Raw genomic sequence first — 22,683 nt, 5'->3', positions numbered from 1 at the left:
ATGATGATGTTCCCTGACATGTTTTAGTTGGCACAACATCGTTATGTGACTTACAGTATTGTAACAAATATGTGCAACAGATAATATGTCAAGATCCGATGATGACTGTCTATATTTGTCGAAACCAGTCATAGTAATAAGAAGACATGCTAGAAATGTTGGCAAACTTGATTCTTCGAGAATACATAATTTTCAGATCGCCCCCAAATTGATGTAATGTCAGACGTAAATGACATATGCTCAAGAGACAAGAAGACAAGCAAAGAATTTACTTGGATAAATTGGCGTGTGAAAGTGCCCCGTTTACCCATATCAGACAATAAGGATCTGAAACTTCTATGCCATTTAACTGAAATGCTCAGTTGCCACTAACTTTCCTTTCATGCGAAATTTGTCTCCAGCACTTACTGAGACATCCAGAGAAACGTGGACAATCAACAGATCAGTTAAATTAGAAACACCTCGATTTATTGTTCTGGCATTGCAGACAGATAGGAAAGGGAATTTGAAAGCGTATTCGAGCATATTAGACAACTGTAAACCAACTAACTCTACAGTGTACCCGAACTCCGAGATTATCCCTCATAACTCACAACCTCACAGGGATAAATACGTGTATATGCTATTGTGTGACATACATCCAAGATCTTACCCTTCTTCCAAGATTGATGATGGCTTCGGATGTACTATCAACACAAGAAATTTTAGGGGACTTGTACATAAACAGCTGTCAAAAAATCGATTTTTTAATTTTTGTCTTTAAAAATTCTCTGTAGTTTTCCGAACGGGAAAAAGTTTACTTTCAGGAAAGTGGACCCCAGAATAAAGTTTTGCTCTCATTTGTTTCGTTTTTATGACTTTTCAGTCCCTCATGTTCGCTGACCTGTGAAAACTCCACAGTTTCTTATTTTTTGTTTATACAGAGAGTTTAGTCATTGTTTGCTGTTGTTTTGGTGCGAATATTTTGTTTACAGTTAAGTAATTGTGTGTGTGAGAGTTTCTTATTGTATTATTATGGACAAGCCATAAGACAAAATAAAAATGATCTTAAGGGAATGAAAAAGTCAGTATGTGCTACCTTCGTTCATAAATCCTCCACAGATGACAACCCATGTCATGCAGTATGCCCACCTGGCAGTGATTCATGCTGTGGCTACCAGCGAGTTGTTACTCAAGGTGAGAACTACAACTATAAACATTCTTTGCCATTTGCTATAAAGGGAGTTATAAAACCTATAGATGGCAATCTTAGTGACACAAGATTTTTAGAGAAATGTTTACATGGTAATACTCAAATCCAAATGAAAGTTTCAATCATTGTATACATGAATGGATACCAAAAACTGTTGTAGTAGGACTAAATATTTTTAAAATTGGTGTAGTATATGCTGTTCTATGTTTCCGTGACGGTGCGCTGTCATGGCTTAATGTTATGGAGCTGATGGGAATGGCTGATGGACTAAATAAGTGATGAGCTCTTACAGCCATTGGACGAAGGAAACGCTTCAAAGTAGAAAAATCAGAGTTGGAAGCCACCAAAGTAGCAAGAATACAAAGAAGAAGTGCAAAAAAGAGAAGGGAGGAAGAACAACACAGGAAACAAGATGAATATGCGCCTGGGATGTATCAGCGCCATGCAAGTTTAACAGAAAAAGCAAGTTTTAACTTTAACGTGAGGTTCAAAGAATTTAAATTATTTCATGTTTTCGTACACTGTGACTAAATACATACTTAACTAAAAAGTATATTACTCATGTGACTAAACTCTAAATACAAAATGATTTTTGAAAAAAAAATTCATTTCCAAAACTTTTGATAGTCATACTTGAAAATTTTTTGTATCACAGTTTACGACAGCACCATCTTTTCAATAGTCTGCTCCAAAGATAATAATGTAAAGAGGTTACAGGAAGAAAGTAAATCTTCTACTGTGTTTTCATTTTGAGTAATGTGTACCTATGATGTACATAAATAATTAGCATGGTTTATATCACTTGCAACAAGAAACTACACTTTAAAAAAAAGCATAGCTAAGCTGTGGTTCAAACAAAAAAAATGTTTCCTAACAAAGTCTTAAAAGATGGTTAGCATTACATGTTGTTGTTGTTGTGATCTTCAGTCCTGAGACTGATGTGATGCAGCTCTCCATGCTAATCCTGTGCAAGCTCCTTCATCTACCAGTACCTACTGCAACCTACATCCTTCTGAATCTGCTTAGTGTATTCATCTCTTGGTCTCCCTCTACGATTTTTACCCTCCACGCTGCCCTCCAATGCTAAATTTGTGATCCCTTGTTGCCTCAGGACGTGTCCTACCAAGCGATCCCATCTTCTAGTCAAGAGCTATTCAATACCTCCTCATAGTTACATGATCTATCAACCTAATCTTCAACATTCTTCTGTTGCACCACATTTCGAAAGCTTCTATTCTCTTCTTGTCCTAACTATTTATTGTCCATGTTTCACTTCCATACATGGCTACACTCCATACAAATACTTTCAGAAACGACTTTCTGACACTTACATGTGTACTCAATGTTAACAAATTTCTCTTCTTCAGAAACGCTTTCCTTGCCAGTCTACATTTTATATCCTCTCTACTTCGACCATCATCAGTTATTTTGCTCCCCAAATAGGAAAACTCCTTTACTAATTTAAGTGTCCCATTTCCTAATCTAATTCCCTCAGCATCACCCGACTTAATTCGACTAACTTCCATTATCCTCGTTTTGCTTTTGTTGATGTTCATCTTACATCCTCCATTCAAGACACTGTCCATACCGTTCAACTGCTCTTCTAAGTCCTTTGCTGTCTCTGACAGAATTACAATGTCATCGGCGAACCTCAGAGTTTTTATTTCTTCTCCATGGATTTTAATATCTACTCCGAACTTTTCTTTTGTTTCCTTTACTGCTTGCTCAGTATACAGATTCAATAACATCGGGGATAGGCTACAACCCTGTCTCACTCCCTTCGCAAACACCGCTTCCCTTTCATACCCTTCGACTCTTATAACTGCCATCTGCTTTCTGTACAATTTGTAAATAGCTTTTCGCTCCCTGTATTTCACCCCTGCCACCTTTAGAATTTGAAAGAGAGTATTCCAATCAACATTGTCAAAAGCTCTCTCTATGCTAGAAACGTAGGTTTGCTTTTCCTTAATATTTTTTCTAAGATAAGTCGTAAGGTCAGTATTGCCTCACGTGTTCCAACATTTCTACGGAATCCAAACTAATCTTCCCCGAGGTCGGCTTCTCCCTGTTTTTCCATTCGTCTGTAAAGAATTCGTCTTAGTATGTTGCAGCTGTGACTTATTAAACTGATAGTTCGGTAATTTTCACATCTGTCAACAACTGCTTTCTTTGGGATTGGAATTATTATATTCTTCTTGAAGTATGAGGGTATTTCGTCTGTCTCGTACATCTTACTCACCAGATGGTAGAGTTTTCTCAGGACTGGCTCTCCCAAGGGCGTCAGTAGTTCTAATGGAACCTTCTAATGGGGCCTTGTTTCGACTCAGGTCTTTCAGTGCTCTGTGAAACTCTTCACGCAGTATCATATCTCCCATTTCATCTTCATCTACATCCTCTTCCATTTTCATAATATTGTCCTCAAGTACATCGAACATGTATAGACCCTCTGTATACTCCTTCCACCTTTCTGCTTTCCCCTCTTTGCTTAGAACTGGGTTTCCATCTGAGCTCTTGATATTCATACAAGTGGCTCTCTTTTCTCCAAAGGTCTCTTTAATTTTCCTGTAGGCTGTATCTATCTTACCCCTAGTGTGATTAGCCTATACATCCTTACATTTGTCCTCTAGCCATGCCTGCTTAGCCATTTTGCACTTCCTGTCGATCTCATTTTTGAGACGTTTGTATTCCTTTTAGCCTGCTTCATTTACTGCATTTTTGTATATCCTCCTTTCATCAATTAAATTCAATATATCTTCTGTTACCCAAGGATTTCTACTAGCCCTCGTCTTTTTACCTACTTGATCCTCTGCTGCCTTCACTACTTCATCCCTTAGAGCTACCCATTCATCTTCTACTGTATTTCTTTCCCCCATTCCTGTCAATTGTTCCCTTATGCTGTCCCTGAAACTCTGTACAACCTCTGGTTTAGTCAGTTTATCCAGGTCCATCTCCTTAAATTCCCAACTTTTTGCAGTTTCTTCAATTTTAATCTACAGTTCAAAACCAATAGAATGTGGTCAGAGTCCACATCTGCCCCTGGAAATGTCCTACTATTTATAATGTGGTTCCTAAATCTCTGTCTTACCATTATATAATCTATCCGAATCCTTTTAGTATCTCCAGGATTCTTCTGTTGTGTCGAAGCAAGACAGCCTAGACACAATGAGAGGAAGCCGAAAGGCACGCGCATAAACTCACGCAGGCTGGCGTGAGGTCTGAAACAGGATACGTAATGAATGCTATAAAGAAAAGAAGGTAGCTTTTGGAATACTTAACTTTAATCCATAATTGTAGAACATTGGTCTTGTTGATACAGTACTATCATCTCAATATAATTTGGTGATGGCGCCTTGCTAGGTCGTAGCAATTGACTTAGCTGAAGGCTATGCTAACTATCGTCTCGGCAAATGAGAGCGTATTTGTCAGTGTGGCGTCGCTAGTAAAGTCGGCTGTACAACTGGGGCGAGTGCTAGTACGTCTCTCTAGACCTGCCGTGTGGTGGCGCTCGGTCTGCGATCACTGACAGTGGCGACACGCGGGTCCGACTTATACTACCGGACCGCGGCCGATTTAAAAGCTACCACCTAGCAAGTGTGGTGTCTGTCGGTGACACCACATCTCCCATGTATACAGCCTTCTTTTATGATTCTTGAACCAAGTGTTAGCTATGATTAACTTATGCTCTGTGCAAAATTCTACCAGACGGCTTCCTCTTTCATTTCTTAGCCCAAATCCATATTCACCTACTATGTTTCCTTCTCTCCCTTTTCCTACTGTCGAGTTCCAGTCACCCATGACTATTAAATTTTCGTCCCCCTTCACTACCTGAATAATTTCTTTTATCTCATCATACATTTCTTCAATATCTTCGTCATCTTCAAAGCTAGTTGGCATATCAACTTGTACTACTGTAGTATACAAGTGCTTCGTGTCTATCTTGGCCACTATGATACGTTCACTATGCTGTTTGTAGTAGCTTACGCGCATTCCTATTTTTTTATTCATTATTAAGCCTACTCCTGCATTACCTCTATTTGATTTTGTATTTATAACCCTGTAATCACCTGACGAAGTCTTGTTCCTCCTGCCACCGAACTTCACTAATTCTCACTATATCTAACTTTAACCTATCCATTTCCCTTTTTAAATTTCCTAACCTACCTGCCCGATTAAGGGATCTGACATTCCACCCTCCGATCCTTAGAATGCCAGTTTTCTTTCTCCTGATAACGACGTCCTCTTGAGTAGTCCCCGCTCGGAGATCCGAATGGGGGCTATTTTAGCTCCGGAATATTTTACCCAAGAGGACGCCATCATCATTTAACCATACAGTAAAGCTGCTTGCCCTCGGGAGAAAGTACGGCTGTAGTTTCCCCTTGGTTTCAGCCGTTCGCGGTACCACAACAGCAAGGCCAGATCAGTCATTCATCCAGACTGTTGCCCCTGCTACTATTGAAAAGGTTACTGCCCCTCTTCAGGAACCACAAGTTTGTGTGGCCTCTCAACAGATACCCCTCCGTTGTGGTTGCACCTACGGTATGGCTATATGTATCGTTGAGGCACGGAAGCCTCCCCACCAACGGCAAGGTCCATGGTTCATGGGGGGATATGGGGCAACAAATACTATTCTTTGCGATGCACTGTTCTTTGCGTTACACTGTTCACAGATCAGTTCCCTTCAAGGATGATCACTCTCCTTGGCCACAGATCATTCAAAAAATATCAATCCCTTATTCTAGTCAAAGTGTGCCACAAATTCCTCTTATCCACAATTCTATTCAATACCTCATTAGTTATGTAATCTAACCATCTAATCTTCAGCATTCTTCTTTAGCACCATATTTCGAATGCTTCTATTCTCTTCTAGTCTACACTGTTTTTCACTACCATTAGGGCTATACTCCATTCAAATACTTTCAAAAAAGACTTCCTGACAGCCAGCCTTTGTGGAGGAGTGGTTCTAGGTGCTTCAGTTTGGAACCGCGCGACCACTACGGTCGCAAGTTCGAATCCTGCCTAGGGCAAGGATGTGTGTGATGTCTTTAGGTTAGTAAGGTTTAAATATTTATGAGTTCTAGGGGACTGATACCCTCAGATGTTGAGTCCCATAGTGCTAAGAGCCATTATTGAACTTCCTGAGACTTAAATCTATTCTCGATGTTAACAAATTTCTCTTCTTCAGAAACACTTTCTTTGCCATAGCCACCCTACATTTTATATCACTTTACTTCGACCTTCATCAGTTATTTTGCTCCCCAAATAGCCACATTCAACTAGTACTTGACGTGCCTCATTTGCTAATATAATTCCTAGAGCATCATCTGATTTCATTCGACTACATTCCATTAGCCTCGTTTTGCTTTAGTTGGTGTTCATCTTAAGTCCTCCCTGCTTCCCTTTCAGCTCATGTCTGCCTTGGAGTTTTTTTATTCAAATTGGGAGCACATCCGAAACTATCCCGACGACCTACGCCTGGCCTTCCTGGTACCTAACAATCAACAGCGTATCGACGACTTGGCTCTGACATTTTATGGGAATAAAATTAATTATTCGGCTGCTGTAATTGTTCTAGAAGAACTGTGGTTTTACAAACCTAATTTGGAAGAATTAATTTAACAGTTTAGACAGGCGTATAGAGAGTTTGCATTTATGCCTAATGGTATAAGGTGCGCTCAGCGTTATTTTGACTTTCGGCAGGGTAGATACATACCTCTATGGTACACATATTAGAGCCTCAATAGTTATCACAGAGTCCTTCTCAGACACACTGTCTATCCCGTTCATCTGCTTTACCAGGTCCTTTGCTGTCTCTGAGAGATTTAAAATGTCGTCACCGAGCCGGATTAGCCGAGCGGTCAGGGGCGCTACAGTCATGAGCTGTGCGGCTGGTCCCGGCGGAGGTTCGAGTCCTCCCTGGGGCATAGGTGTGTGTCTTTGTCCTCAGAATAATTTAGGTTAAGTAGTGTGTAAGCTTAGGGACTGATGACCTTAACAGTTAAGTCCCACAAGATTTAAAAAAAAGGAAATGTCGTCGGCAAACGTCAAAGCTTGTATTTCTTCTCCATGAATTTTAATTCCTACTCAAAATTTTTCTTTTGTTTCCTTTACTGCTTGCTCCGTGTACAGATTGTATAACAATTGGAATAGGCTACCACCCTCTCTCACTCCCTTCTCAATCACTGCTTCCCTTTCATACCATTCGACTCTTATAACTGCCATCTGGTTTCTGTATAAATTGTAAACAGCCCTCCGCTCCCTGTATTTTCCAACTGCCACTTCCAGAATTTGAAAGAATGTATTCCAGTCAACATTGTCAAAAGCTTTCTCCAAGTCTACAAATTCTAGAAACGTAGGTTTGCCTTTCATTAACCTATCTTCTATGATAAATCGTAGGGTCAGTGTTACCTCGTGTATTTCAATATTTCTATGGAATCCAAACTGATCTTCCCCGAGGTCATCTTCTACCAGTTTTACATTCCCCTGTAAAGAATTCATGTTAGTATTTTGCGACCTTGACTTATTAAACTGATAGTTCGGTAATTTCACACCTGTCAGTACTTGCTTTTTTGGAAATGGAATTATTATATACTTCTTGTAGTCAGAGGGTTTTTCGTCTGTCTCATACATCTTCCTTACCAGATGGAAGAGCTTGGTCGTGGCTGGCTCTAACAAGGCTAGCAGTAGTTCTAATGGAATGTTGTCTACTACCAGGGTCTTGTTCCGACCTAGATCTTTCAGAGCTCGGTCAAATTCTTCTCGCAGTATCATATCTACCATCTCTTCTTCATCTACGTCCTCTTAAATTTCGGAAATATTGTCCTCAAGTACATCGCCCTTGTGTAGACTATATAATCCTTCCACCTTTCTGTTTGCTGTTTTTTGCTTAGAACTGGTTTTCCATCAGAGCTCTTGAAATTCTTAAAGCTGGTTCTCTTTTCACGAAAGATCTTTTTAATTTTCCAGTAGGTAACAACTATCACACTCCTGGTGATAATGCTTCCACATCCTTACATTTGTCCTTTAGCCATTCCTGCTTAGCCATTTTGCACTTCCTGTCGGTCTCATTTTTAATCAATATCTGTTTTGTTACCCAGGGATTTCTATTAGCCCTCATCTTTTTACTTACTTGATCCTCTCTTGCCTTCACTATTTTATCTCTGAACACTACCCAGTCTTCTTCTACTGTATTTCTTTCCCCTGTTCTTATCATCATTCCCTAATGCTCTCTCTGAAAGTCTGTACAGACACTGGTTCTTTCAGTTTATCCCGGTCCCATCTCTTTCATTTCCTACCTTTTTGCAGTTTCCTCAGTTTTAATCTAGAGTAAAAACCAATAGATTTTGCTCAGAGTCCACATATGCCGCTGGAAATATCCTACAATTTAAAACCTGGATCCTAAATCTCTGCCTCACCATGATATAATCTATCTCAGCCCTTCCAGTGTCCCCTGGCCTCTTCCAAGTGTACAAGCGTCTTTCATGATTCTTAAACCAAGTGATAGTAATGATTAAGTTAGGCTGTGTTCAAAATTCTACCAGGCAGCTTCCTCTTTCTTTTCTTACCGCCAGCCCATACTCACCTACTAGATTTCCTTCTCTTCCTTCTCTTACGATCGAATTCCAGTCAGCCATGACTATTAAATTTTCTTCTCCATTAACTATCTGAATAATTTCTTTTGTCGCAGCATACATTTCCTCAATTTCTTCATTAATTGTGGAGCTGTTTCGCATATAAACTTGTACTACTTTGGCAGGCATGGGCTTCGTGTCTTTAGTAGCTACGATAATTGTTCTCTATTCTGTTTTTAGTAGCTTACCCAGGATTTTTTATTCATTATTAAACCTACTCCTGCATTACCTATATTCGATTTTATATTTATACATATTTGTATAATATGTATGCGACTATTCGTTTTAAATAATGATTTGCATTTGTGAACAATGCTTTTAGGTTTCTTCCCTTGTTTCTAGGTGATCTGAATACTATTGTATTTATGTTTGAGTGCGCCAACAGCGTACTGGATAACAAACACACAGAAACAGCCAAAACAACAAGAGAAGACACAGAACTATGCTGAGCACCGTCAAATATAGTAAATTCTTAATGTATCATAATCACTTCTCCTAATCAGAGAACGGCCCCAAATGGTGCAAAACAACACACATGTTCTCAGAACTCTGCCTGAGTCTACTTTCCTTATACAGCATATCCAAATACAATGAAACACCTGAATTCATAAAAAATCCATCCATATTCAATACCACACATTTAAAGCATTGGAAAATTTAACGAAACATAGATAGTCACTACAAGCGCTCAAATATAACAACATGATATGCTTTCAGTATTTACGGCAAGCAGCTAACGATCTCGATTCTGAAAACTGATTTGAGTCTTACTCGTATTGTCGGCACATACTGCGCACAGACAGCAACCCAACAAGGCAACTTGTGTCCTCATAAATTGTACTTTCCACAACTTATTTGCTGTAAATAGTCTTCCCTAGTGTTAGCATTAAACTGAGACACATACACATATCCTACTTTAGCCGGCCGCAGTGGTCTCGCGGTTAAGGCGCTCAGTCCGGAACCGAGCGACTGCTACGGTCGCAGGTTCGAATCCTGCCTCGGGCATGGATGTGTGTGATGTCCTTAGGTTAGTTAGGTTTAAGTAGTTCTAAGTTCTAGGGGACTGATGACCTCAGAAGTTAAGTCCCATAGTGCTCAGAGTCATTTGAACCATTTTTGAACCATATCCTACTTTCACAAACTGCACCTGCAGATTTCTTCGACTATCAGTTCTGTCATGTTCATACAATTGTGCAGAAGTGGCCAGAAAAGAAACCATAAGTTCACTCACCACACCAATACGGTCAAAATTACTAACTGGTGCTGGCATTGAGTTTCAACTGCAGAGTCATCCCAACGAGTGGCAGACGTCACGTTAAAAATTTCTGACATCAGAAATTAGGAATGGGGACGTGACCCTCACTGTGCTGGGTGAAACGGCTGATGGAAGTCTCAGGGTGTAACACAATATTTCCAGCTAGACGTGGGATGTAGGTGTAGTTGTGACAGGGCTCCTATCGCATCCACGAGTAAAACATTGTTGGTTATAATAGCACTTTGTGCAACTATGTCAACCATGAGTAAAACATCGTTGGTTATAACAACATTTTACTTATGCCAATTACAATGATGGAGCCAGTGGGTAGATTATAGACCTCGGTGATGTAGAGGGTCACGAGCGTGCATCGTGTTGGGGTCAACATTTCGCCATCCTGGAAGGCTATGCAAGCAAAAACTGCCACTGCTGTCGTCAACTCTGCTTTTAAGTCTTGATATAAGTAGCATCCCACATGCGATGGGAGACCGTGGCACAGTGACAACACTCTTGATTGTGCGGTATTAAACCATTGTGGCAGTAGTCGAAGATGTATGCCCGCGCTGGATACTGATGAGCAATAATAACGGATCTTGCAATAGCTTAACGGCGACAGTATAGTCCAGTCTCGAACACGCGAACTACTAAGGGAGGTGGTTGCGAGCAGAATGGAGTAACACACCTGGTAACCCAGCAGCATGAAGAAGCCATGTAGTCTCGCCTGCAGCTCTTGGGGTCAACCTCCATTATAGGTGGCTGGCTGCTTTTCATGTACTGCAGTGGTCTTTGTTTCGAAATTAACAGCTGACATATATTTCAGTGTTCAGCATCACGCACCCAGATGGAAACCGCTGGGCATAATGAATATTTGCGAACACCGGAGAGTAATTATATGAGCTTACTAATTAGTATATCTGAATTGCTTGCACTTCCACCCAGAACTCATAGAGAGCTGGAACATTAAGGTGTAGCGACTGGACAGCAATAACTTCATTTTCTTTGATTTTCTTGTTTCGTCAGCGTCTACCGAATCCTGCAATATTTTCCATGTTCGCCTTTCAGAGATGCTGGTCGGTACCTTCCGCTTTGTCAGCGTCCTCAATGAGTACTCCCGCATTCTGAATACAACTTCATGCGAAACGGTGTCTGAACTTTAGGTTGACGACTATTTCCTCCTCTATGACTTTTTTCTGCTGAGTATAGCAGAACAGCATATTTCACCTGGCGAATCCGTGGTGGAATACTAGGACCAAAAATAAATTGAAATTTAAAAGAGATGCAATGAAGAAAATTGTGTTAGTACTGCATATAATAACACGCCGATGGAAAAAAAATCTCAACACCGATAAGGAGTTCTGCAACATAAACGAAAAATGGTAGCCGTGTCTCTACATCTGAAAGATGGTGTCCATTCAAATTTCGCTCCAATCGCATAAGAGTGGCCCTAGTAGCTCCACTAAGAGAATGTAAATTGGATTTGCTTTAAATATACGCCATAAGCGTTAGTTGCCTTTGGGATTGGACGTGGTGAATTGCTGTTAGTCAAAAATGTCCTTAAGGCGACAAAGAAGCCATTATAAGCATCCCACTGAGTTAGAACGAGATGGCCTTATAGGGCTAAGAGAAGCTGGATGTTCCTTCTGCGATATGGCAGAAAGACATGGCAGGAATGCAACCACTGCACATGATTGCTGGCCGTGGTAGCCGCTGTTTTCACAAAAATCTTCGTGCAGCTGATATCATAAGTTCCTTCCTTTTCCCTTATTTCTTCCCCCACCTGTAATTTATATAGAGTATGTTTGTCGTTTCGGAAAGTATACTCATTTAGAAAAATCAACTTGTACGACAGGCAGAGATAAAGAACAACTGCAGCGGTCACGGTTATTGTCTGTGAAAACACTATACACAAATTATTGAATTAGTAAGTACTTTAAAGTAAATTTGGCAACGACCTTGCCGCAGTGGATACACCTGTTCCCGCCAGATCACCGAAGTTAACCGCAGTCGGGCGTGGCAGGCATTTGGATGGGTGACCATCCGGGCCACCATGTACTGTTGCCATTTTTCGGGGTACACTCAGTCTCGTGATGCCAATTGAGGAGCTACTCGACCGAATAGTAGCGGCTCCGGTCAAAGAAAATCATCATAACGACCGGGAGAGTGGTGTGCTGACCACACGCCTCTCCTATCCGCATCCTTAGCCGAGGGTTAAACGGCGCTCGGATGGTCCCGATGGGCCATTGGTGGCATGAAGACGGAGTGCTTTTTTAAAGTAAATTAAATAATATTTTTAATGAGATGATACGAAAAGGGAGACTCTTAATAGTCATTAATAAGATAGTTTAGTACATTACAGGTATGAAGCTGGGCATCCAAGATTTCCTTTTGCATATGATAGTTAAAAGTCTTTTACGTGCTATAATTTTCCAAAAAATGTAAGTTTTTGCGCGACATCGGTATCTGATGCCAGTAGCTGGTTAAAAAGCGTTTCTAACGACACGTCATTCATCTCTGTGCGACTACTATTTGTTGAGGGAAATAGATGTTGACATAAGAAATAATATAAACTATAATTAAACCAATATTTTTTATAATCTGCGATTTTCCGCCTCCTGCTACGAGGGAACTATTATTCTTAGAGAGGAACTGTATGGGATGTTTTCGTAATAACAGCGACTTTTGAGTTATTCAAGGAAAACATAAATATTGACCTTTAAACGCCCCACACCCACCCCAAGGATCATCCCTCACAGTTGGGTAGAGAAGTCCTTGCGACAGTCTTCATTCGCCTGCATGTTAGGGTGGTAAGCGAGCCAATGTTGTTTGTTCAAGTGGCAGTCTCTACGGCTGCAGACTTGCCTACAACCTTCCGCAACCTCCCATGGCGCGGGGAAGGTAGGCTACCCGCTGCACATTCCAAGGCTGCTGCCGCGTTTTATACGACGGCCGTTGTTGCCACAGCTGTGGGAGACTGACCGCTATTGCTCCGCAGGCACTCTACGACACTGCCACAAGCCACATGCAGTCACGTGTCAAACAAATCATGGCCTACATCAGTTATTCAGTACTGCTAATTTTAAGTCTTCCCATTACGGCTTTACATGTATGGATGGTACACTGAAAGTGTCTGCGTCTGACTAGTTATTTCTGGGACTAATGTATTGTGTCCTCCAGTAAATTTGTAATCTTTTTCAGACGCAATGAACGTAGTCCTACACTTTCTATAGGTCTGATGCTCCTTTAACACAACATAAACTTGTTCCATTGTTCCAGCAGTGTTGGTTTCACTTGACGGCTGTCTGTCCTCAGTGAAGCTACCCGTTTTCCCGCAGAAGAGACGAATCGTGTAAACTACTTTATTGTGTGTATACAGTCCTCAGTACAGAATGTCCAGCTTCCTTTTTTTCTTTTTTCATCTAGTTAATTGTGAAAGTCTATGTTGAACACATAGACTTTCACAATTAACTAGATGAAAAATAATGATAATAATGAATAATAATGAATAATGAATAATGAATAATGAATAATGATAATAATGAACTTATTATCCCCAGAACACGAGAGGGGGGAATATGTTACATTGTTAGTGAACTATCATATATTACAATACTCCATATTTTAATCCCAAGGAGGTCATTATAGTTTATCCCCAGTTAATTACAATTATGTCTCCAGTGGTATCTCTAAAAAAAAGCACAAAATGTTTTGTTTTATAACGTATACACAGGAAAACAGATAGGCGGGAAACGCGAATTGGTGTCAACCGCAATCTTAAATTTTACGAGGGTTTAGTAATATATGGTTATACTCTTTCATTGAGATTTACATAACCTAGTTACAGTCATATAAAGGGTATTTGCAAAGTTTTTATTATCACACTGAATATGCAAGTGTAAGTAATTATACTTTTGTTCATTTGCAGATATACATTTTCATCCTGGTACACACTAAAATTCGAGTGCGGTAGTACCGTAGCATGTCGCTAGATGAGTTAAATAAAGATTGTGCAACCCCGTTGGCAAAGTGGGCGATCATTCGGTTATCTGCTTTCGAAGTTTGAAGATGAAAAATATGGTCAGAATGGTCCCACATATGACAGGTTGACAAGGTGGCACCGACTCGTTCAAGGTGGACATATATGCCTCAATGACGAAGAACAAAGATGTATACACTCTTGTCAAGAACCGGTGAACGCGAGAAAAGTGGAGGTTCTGTTGTTCGTTTGCTCATCCGTCGGTGTTAAAAATCTTTGACGATACTTCAACCGATTCCTGATCACTGCTTCTTTTCAGCGACATCGATAACGTTAATCATCTTCGTTGTTTCACAAGTGCCCTTACTGTTGCGTTTGCGACTGCACAGTTTTTAATGACGTCTGTGGAAGCCTGTAAGTTTCCCTAAATTATTTGATTCCACGGTGTACCCTGATGGTAAACAGCATCTTCTGCCGTGATTCTTCCCCATTACAAAAAGGGAATTATTTGTTTCAGTTCCATTCGTATTACAATGCCTCGTTACCATTCTTGTTAATATTCCTTTCATATTTCGTATATTAAAATGGCTCTGAGCGCTATGCGACTTAACTTCTGAGGTCATCAGTCGCCTAGAACTTAGAACTAATTAAACCTAACTAACCTAAGGATATCACACACATCCATGCCCGAGGCAGGATTCGAACCTGCGACTGTAGCGGTCGCTCGGTTCCAGACCATAGCGCCTAGAACCGCACGGCCACTTCGGCCGGCTTTCGCTTATTATTTTCTTTTTAATGACAGACATTTAATTACACATAGTTGTGCTATTCAGGGGTTTCATATCTTTTCGAATTTTCTTTTCCTTTTTGATCTCTGTAGAGAGCTTTCAACATGCCAAATTACGTGGTAGTCGTTACGGACAAACTTGTCACATAGTTTCATTACGGAAGTAATTTACACACGATACATGGATAACAAAATGTTGTTATTATAAAGTATTTTGTTATCTTTGTAAGCTGTTGTGTATGTGGTGCTGTAGAAAAGTGCGAGGGGTGAACAGAATTCTGTGGTGGCGAATATTCCAGCCAATCAGCATCCTGAGCGGGAAAGACTATTTGAAGCAGCAGCTGGCCGATGTCTGAGGTCACGACAACCTCACTCGATAATTTGAAATTGCTAAAAGCGCTAATAACACTGGTCTTTAATTTGTGCTTATTGGCTACTGAACTGTTTTGATCTTTTTAAGAGTCATTACAGTTTTGAATAGTGAACGACTTGGATCAGGTCGGAGATCCATTATCTGAATGTGTTTGAACTGCAAGTACATAGAGGTACGTCAGCAATGGTGCCGAACGTCTCAGTGAAAGTCGTGGCGGTGGAGTTATTGTGTGCTAATTTTACAAATATTAGCCTAGATTTCGAATGTAAGGGTATGCTGAGGAGCTTTGATTTTAAATCGGTGTTAAATGGTAACTGAGGTCTTACACAGCTCACAGGTGATTAGAGGGCGTACAAAAATAATAGAAGCATTAGGGATTTCTGAGCTGTGGCGCATTCGCTTTATACCTGGTGCCTGCCGTGAGCCCGCCTTAGCTTGTTTTCAGTGGACTGATTGACGACGTCAAGTTTAGAAATGAGGGTGCTAAGACGGGCTGACACGTCGGTTTCCAGTGACGTTGGAAGGAGTTACAGGCAGATTCGGAAGAAGGCAGTACTCTCGTGTACCAAGCGCTGTACGGTGTACGGCGGTCGCAGCGAGCAACCAGCTCTGGAGCAGTGGGGTAGCTGTTGGTTTGGCGTGATGCGGGGGAGCGACATCGCTGTGTCGGCGCGGTAAGGCCAGGATGGCGTAGCGGAAGTGGGTTTGTCGGCGTCCGCTGCTGTTACAGACAGCGTCCTTTCTAGCGGCTCAGCCGAAGTCCTGTGCTTTGAAATACCGAGTTGTCGGCAGTTATTTTTTTGTTGGAAACCCTGCCATCTTGTGATTCCACTACTTTTCTCTCTGGCTCAGCAGTGCCCGACTTCTGCCCCTTCTATACTGCTATGTACATTTAAATCAGTTTATTACGCCTCTAAAACGAGTTTTCTCTGGTCGTGCCAGGCACGTAGCATTTAGAATGTTTTAACGAGAAGCCAGTGAAATACAATAAGCTTCTGTAGTTCTGTTAGTGATTCTTGAGCTACATTCCATCTTGGAGGTGTCATTATAAACACTGTACTTTTCAAATGTATTTGCTGCCCGTTACTGGTGCCCAATGAACATTTCTCCCGAGTCACTGGGTGAGGTCACTGAAGTTGTTGAATTCCATAGAAGTTTATTGGGCGATTTTCTGGACGATTTTTCAGGTTTTGAGGTTGGCTTCCCATCTCTAAAGTAGGTTTATCGATTACAGACACTTTTGGATCACCTAGCTACTAGAATTCGTGACATACACTGTGAGAGTAAAGATGCCTTACAGTTGTCCCAAATACAAAGGTTAAGGGATGAGGTTATTGCCTTGCAACAAAAAGTTATTCCTAAATTCGTGAGATGAGGAACAGGTTGCTGAGATTAAAACTAGTGATGGAAAACACGAACCAAATACTAGTAGTCCGTTCGATAAGTTACCGAATCCACTAATGGCTATTCTTAAAGGAGAGTTGTGTTTGTCAGTAGGTAGTGCCGGTCAGTTAACTGAGTTGTTGCTGTTGGTTAGGCTACATGAACAGACTAAAGTGTTAGTTTGGTCACAGGCTGATTTATTCGTTATTTCATCCATTGGCTGTAGGCCGTTTGGGTAGAATAATTATGGAAGCATATATACCAGGAGATACATTGTGGTTTGGAAATATGTTGTGGTAAATAAAGTAAGTTAAAAGGGGTATTGTCATATTGTATCCTTAAATGAGTCTAGTCCTCCTACTCCCGCCGCCATGTGCTCTGCAATTACCTATCAATTTAGCCGTGAATTGGCTCTGCGTTAACAAATCAATTGTTCAATTTCCGGCATGCTTGAGCGTGTGTTTTTTCTGCCAATGTTCATAGAAAAACTTGAATATATGTGTATGTACAGTCTTAAGATGGTTTCCCTGCTATCACAGAATATACCACTCTTTCTGCTGGGTGTTTCGAAAATAGATTCAGATAACTTGAAACTAGTCATCTATCAAATTAAAAACTAAAGCTTGCAACTTTGGCTGGTTTCTACATCAAACAGAATTGTTTTTGTAGATATGGAGTGGCTTAATTATTAATCGCTGCGGAGTCTTATTTATTGTTTCAGTATTTCGGAATTGTGGTCTTGCCCATATCCTGCACATGCCAAAGAGTGGTGACTGAATTGTGGTGACTAGTTATGTGGATATACACGGTGGTCCATTGATCGTGACCAGGCCAAATATCTCACGAAACAAGCGTCAAACGAAAAAATTACAAAGAACGGAACTTGTCTAGCTTGAAGGGGGAAACCAGTTGGAGCTATGGTTGGCCCACTATATGGCGCTGCCATCGGTCAAACGGATATCAACTGCGTTTTTTTAAATAAGAACCCCCATTTTTTACAACATATTCGTGTAGTACGTAGAGAAATATGAATGTTTTAGTTGAAACACTTTTTTCACTTTGTGATAGATGGTGCTCTAATAGTCACAAACATATGGCTCACAATTTTAGACGAACAGTTGGTAACAGGTAGGTTTTTTAAATTAAAATACAGAACGTAGGTACGTTTGAACATTTTATTTCTGTTGTTCCAATGTGAAACATGTAACTTTGTGAATTTATAATCACTGAGAACGCGTGCTGTTACAGCGTGATTACCTGTAAATACTACATTAATGCAATAAATGCTGAAAATGATGTCCGTCAACCTCAATGCATTTGGCAATACGTGTAACGACATTCCTCTCAACAGCGAGTAGTTCGCCTTCCGTAATGTTCGCACATGCATTGACAATGCGCTGACGCATGTTGTCAGTCGTTGTCGTAGGTCACGATAGCAAATATCCTTCAACTTTCCCCACAGAAAGAAATCTGGGGACGTCAGATCCGGTGTACGTGCGGGCCATGGTATGTTGCTTCGACGACCAATCCACCTGTCATGAAATATGCTATTCAATACCGCTTCAACCGCACGAGAGCTATGCGTCGGACATCCAACATGTTGGAAGTACATCGCCATTCTGTCGTGCAGTGAAACATCTTGCAGTAACATCGGTAGAACATTACGTAGAAAATCAGCATACATTGCACCATTTAGAATGCCATAGATAAGATAGGTCCAATTATCCTTCGTCCCATAATGCTGCACCATACGTTAACCCGCCAAGGTCGCTGATGTTCCACTTGTCGCATCCATCGTGGATTTCCCGTTGCCCAATAGTGCATATTATGCCTGTTTACGTTACCGCTGTTGGTGAATGACGCTTCGTCGCTAAATAGAACGCGTGCAAAAAATCTGTCATCGTCCGGTAATTTCTCTTGTGCCCAGTGGCAGAACTCTACACGACATTCAAAGTCGTCGCCATGCAATTCCTGGCGCATAGAAATATGGCGCTGCTGCAATCGATGTTGATGAAGCATTCTCAACACCGGCGTTTTTGAGATTCCCGATTCTCGCGCGATATGTCTGCTACTGATGTGCGGATTAGCCACGACAGTAGCTAAAACACCTACTTGGCATCATCATTTATTGTAGGTCGGAGTTGACGTTTCACATGTGGCTGAAAACTTCCTGTTTCCTTAAATAACGAAACTATCCTGTGAACGGTGCGGACACTTGGGTGATGTCGTCAAGAATTCCAAGCAGCATACATAGCACACGCCCGCTGGACATTTTGATCACAATAGCCATACATCAACTCGATTCCGACCTTTTCTGCAATTGGTAAAGAGTCCATTTATCACGGGTAATGTATCACGTAGCAAATAGCATCCGCACTGGCGGAATGTTACGGGATACCACATACTTATACGTTTGTGACTATTACAGCGCCATCGATCACAAAAGCGAAAAAAGTGGTCCAACTAAAACATTCACATTTCTTTACGTACTACACGAATATGTAACAATAAATGGGGGTTCCTATTTTAAAAAAGCGCAGTTGATATCCGTTTGACCTATGGCAGCGCCATCTAGTGGGCCAACCAGAGCGCCACCTGGTTTCCCCCCTCAAGCTAGACAAGTTTCGTTCTTTGTAGTTTTTTCGTTTGACGTTTATTTCGTGAGATATTTGGGCCGGTCACGATCAGTGGACCACCCTGTATAGTAAAGGCCTGTGCGATTGATCATGGTGACAGAACTATAAAGGCGTAGTACAGCATATATGGCCCGAAATTGTGTAAAGATTCTCACCTGATTTTATTACATTGTTTGGAATAGTAAAGTAACCATTAAGAAAAGCTATGGAGAGTGTTGTCAACAACTTAAAGGGAAAAAATCTGTGGAGAATGTATGAAGTGTTGAAAATTTCGTGTGGTAAGGTATTAGTAAGTGTCCAACGCTAGAACAAGCTGAGGTTTTGCGTACTAGTGTTAAATGAAGGGTCAAAGAGGCTGTAGCGACCGTTTTTTATTTTTTTTATTTTTGTTATTTAGAGCTTGATAAGTTCTTTTGGGGCACACAGATTCCTGTGGATGTCAGCGAAATAATTGTATTGGGCACTAGATGAAACAGAAAGCCTATTACTTATTTAAAAAAATCGTAGTTTCCTGAACTCATAGTTTACCCTGTAAAATCCTTAAAGAAAAATTTCATGATCTATCTCTGAATATTCATGAAAGCAGTAAAAGAAAGATCATAAAAGGAAAAGGAAAGAAAAATAATTCCTGGTATATGAGTAATAGTGTCAACTGCAGTTAATATGAATAAAATATTATTAATCTTCACAGTGAAAATTAGTTCAAAATAATGGGAGAAACTGTATTTTTGAGTTTTAAACAATACTGTTGAGTAGTTGCTTTTTCATAAGAATAATTTGTTACATTAACGAAAGAAGATCGAAACGCTAGTACGAGAGCAGCTCCAGTTACGAGAGATAAGTGTATGTGACAAACTACATACTAATCAAATACAAATATTATTACACCATTAAACGTAGTTTATATATGAAAACGGTAAACAACACATCACTAACTCTGAGCTAAAGTATTTCTTCACTTGCTTGTCCAGAACATTAAGGAACAGAAGGCAGACGAAATTATCCAGTTTTGAGGAAAAGTTGATTCGTCCCCAGAGACGGCAATATTGTTCAAGTACATGCGCTTGTTTCAATCGTAGCACATCATTGGCGCAAGTTCAGCAGTAGGATGAAAAAGTCAGAAAATAAAGAATAAATTATTACTAGAGGATAATCTTCAAGGAATTTTATTGGTGCTTAGTGCTATGGTGTGTTGTATTGATAATAGGCACAGATTTGTTGGTAGACCTCGCAGCAGTTACGGATTTAGGAGAGGGTAGTATGACCATAACAGAAAACGGTACTCAAAAATTACATTTGGTGACATTTTTAGTCCCAAAGGGAAGATGCTGGGTATGTACAGCCTAAAAGTAATACATGAGTGTTTTCAGTGGGAAGTAGAGAAAGAGGAATGTATTTCACAGCGAAAAGGGAATCAGAGTGAGGTTTGTTCAGGGACAATATATGAAATAAAAAATTAAAAATAAAGTAAAGAATATTGATGTTATTGATACAGATGGGAAAAGAGAGCTGGAAAATGTGTTGTTAAAATGTACAGTATTTTCTGGTAGACCAGGATTAATGAAGGGATAACCTTATGAATTTAAAGTCAAGCCACATAAAACTTTAGGAGTATATATAATACCCCTATAAAAAAAGAACAACCAAAAGTACCATTTTAACTACGGCAAAGCAAAGTGGAAATAAAATCTGGAGCCCCAAATAAGGGAAATTTATTCTGAGGAGAAGGTGGTATTGCTCCACAGAAGTAATTGTGAGATGATGTTAAGTTATGTTTACCTCAACGTATGGTATATACACATGAGCATTTTTAACCCAAAATGAGTGTGGGGAAAGAAACGTGTATTTTTATCAGTATGGTAGAGTGCCAGGAAAATATTAGAAAGATGTAAAAAGCGTCAGAAAACAAAAACAACTACAACCAGCACTAAAGCGCAAACGTATTGTATTATACCGAATGAGATAGGTGAGCAAACTGAAGCCAATGTTTTCGGGCCTCTACCAACCACCAGATAAATAAATGTTGGTAGCAACGGGTATTGTACCGGAAGTTTTAAGATATTCTCTATGATGAAAAGTACCAGAAAAGCAATAGACAGCGAATTAGGGTAAGATTATGGGCATGCCATATGCAGAACTTAACTAATACTTAGTGATAGTGAATACCAGTTTTTATCACAACCTTGCAAGAATACCTTAAAAATCTTGATGTAAAACGTGCCATCTGTATTCTAACCCCATGGAGAGGGTTATGAGAGAGCTAGGAAGACTACGTAGATCTTTTTGCCATAACCTGAGGAACGTATGTCAAGGAGTTTGCGGGGATAATTAATGAAATTCCACATTCAACAATAGAAATATCGCCCTATGAATTGTTGACAGCCAAACTATGATCGAACGGTTAGTAAAATTCCCATAAAGACCTGATTTGAGTTTGGAAGAAGAACACAAGTTAGGTTTGGAAACGTAACAGCAGAGGCAGAGTCTTGTAAGGTGAGGTGTAGCAAGAAGATAACACTTAACGAATATATCTTGAGTGATCTGGTACTGATAAATATCTTGGGTGATCTGGTACTGATAAGTGCTCACAGAAAATAACCTAAAACAAATGCTGAAATAAGAAATTTTTACAAAATTTTTGAAGGATCATGTGTGGTTAGCAGAATGCCATACCATTATGTAGTAGGAGCAGCACATCCCGAGTCCTGTGTAGTAAGGGGCATACACATTGTAGTCGACGTTAAGAGATTTCGTGGTAATCGAAGGGAAGCCTCCAAACACTGACGAGCCTGAACATCAGTTATAAGATAGAATTTCTCGAGTAAGATACAGAAGATAATACATTGTGAAAGACAGACACAAACATGAAATTCATTGTATACTAGTTCCATTGAACCGCTGAGAGAGAATGTAGTTCTAAGTATTTTGAAATAACTTATGTCGAGTTTGTTTGCAAAGAAAAGGCAGAGGTTGAATGAACCTCCAGATGACGTGGTGCCCGCACAGGCAGCGACTGGCTAAAACATGAGCAGGTCGCAGTTGCCTGCTAAAATAGTGAGCTTGGCTATTATATGACGAAAGCAGAGACAGTGGTAAACATAGCAATCCATTGTGAAGTGTAGATGAACCAACAACGCAAAACTAAATGAGTTAATACTAAGAGTTAATAGCTAGTATTAAAGAATCAATTAAACAAAGAATAAAGTAATTAATGGAGAATAATACTTCAAGAATCAATGAAATTAGACTGTCACGTAACTTTAAAATTGTTTACTAACCCTTTGAAAGAATTCACTACTTCATGAAGGTAGTATTTAATGGAGTTTCGAATTTTGGTCTCTTGGACAGAACCAGTAGAGTCAGAAGAAAATATCTGTGTTTAGGAAATGTCATTTATTACTATGTTGGTTCTGCATTATGTTTCCTAGTTTCGTGTATTCATACTTCGTGTCTTGA

This window comes from Schistocerca piceifrons, chromosome 1 (assembly GCF_021461385.2).
Source record: "Schistocerca piceifrons isolate TAMUIC-IGC-003096 chromosome 1, iqSchPice1.1, whole genome shotgun sequence".
Lineage (NCBI taxonomy): Eukaryota > Metazoa > Arthropoda > Insecta > Orthoptera > Acrididae > Schistocerca > Schistocerca piceifrons.
Note: the sequence above shows the minus strand (reverse complement) of the source record.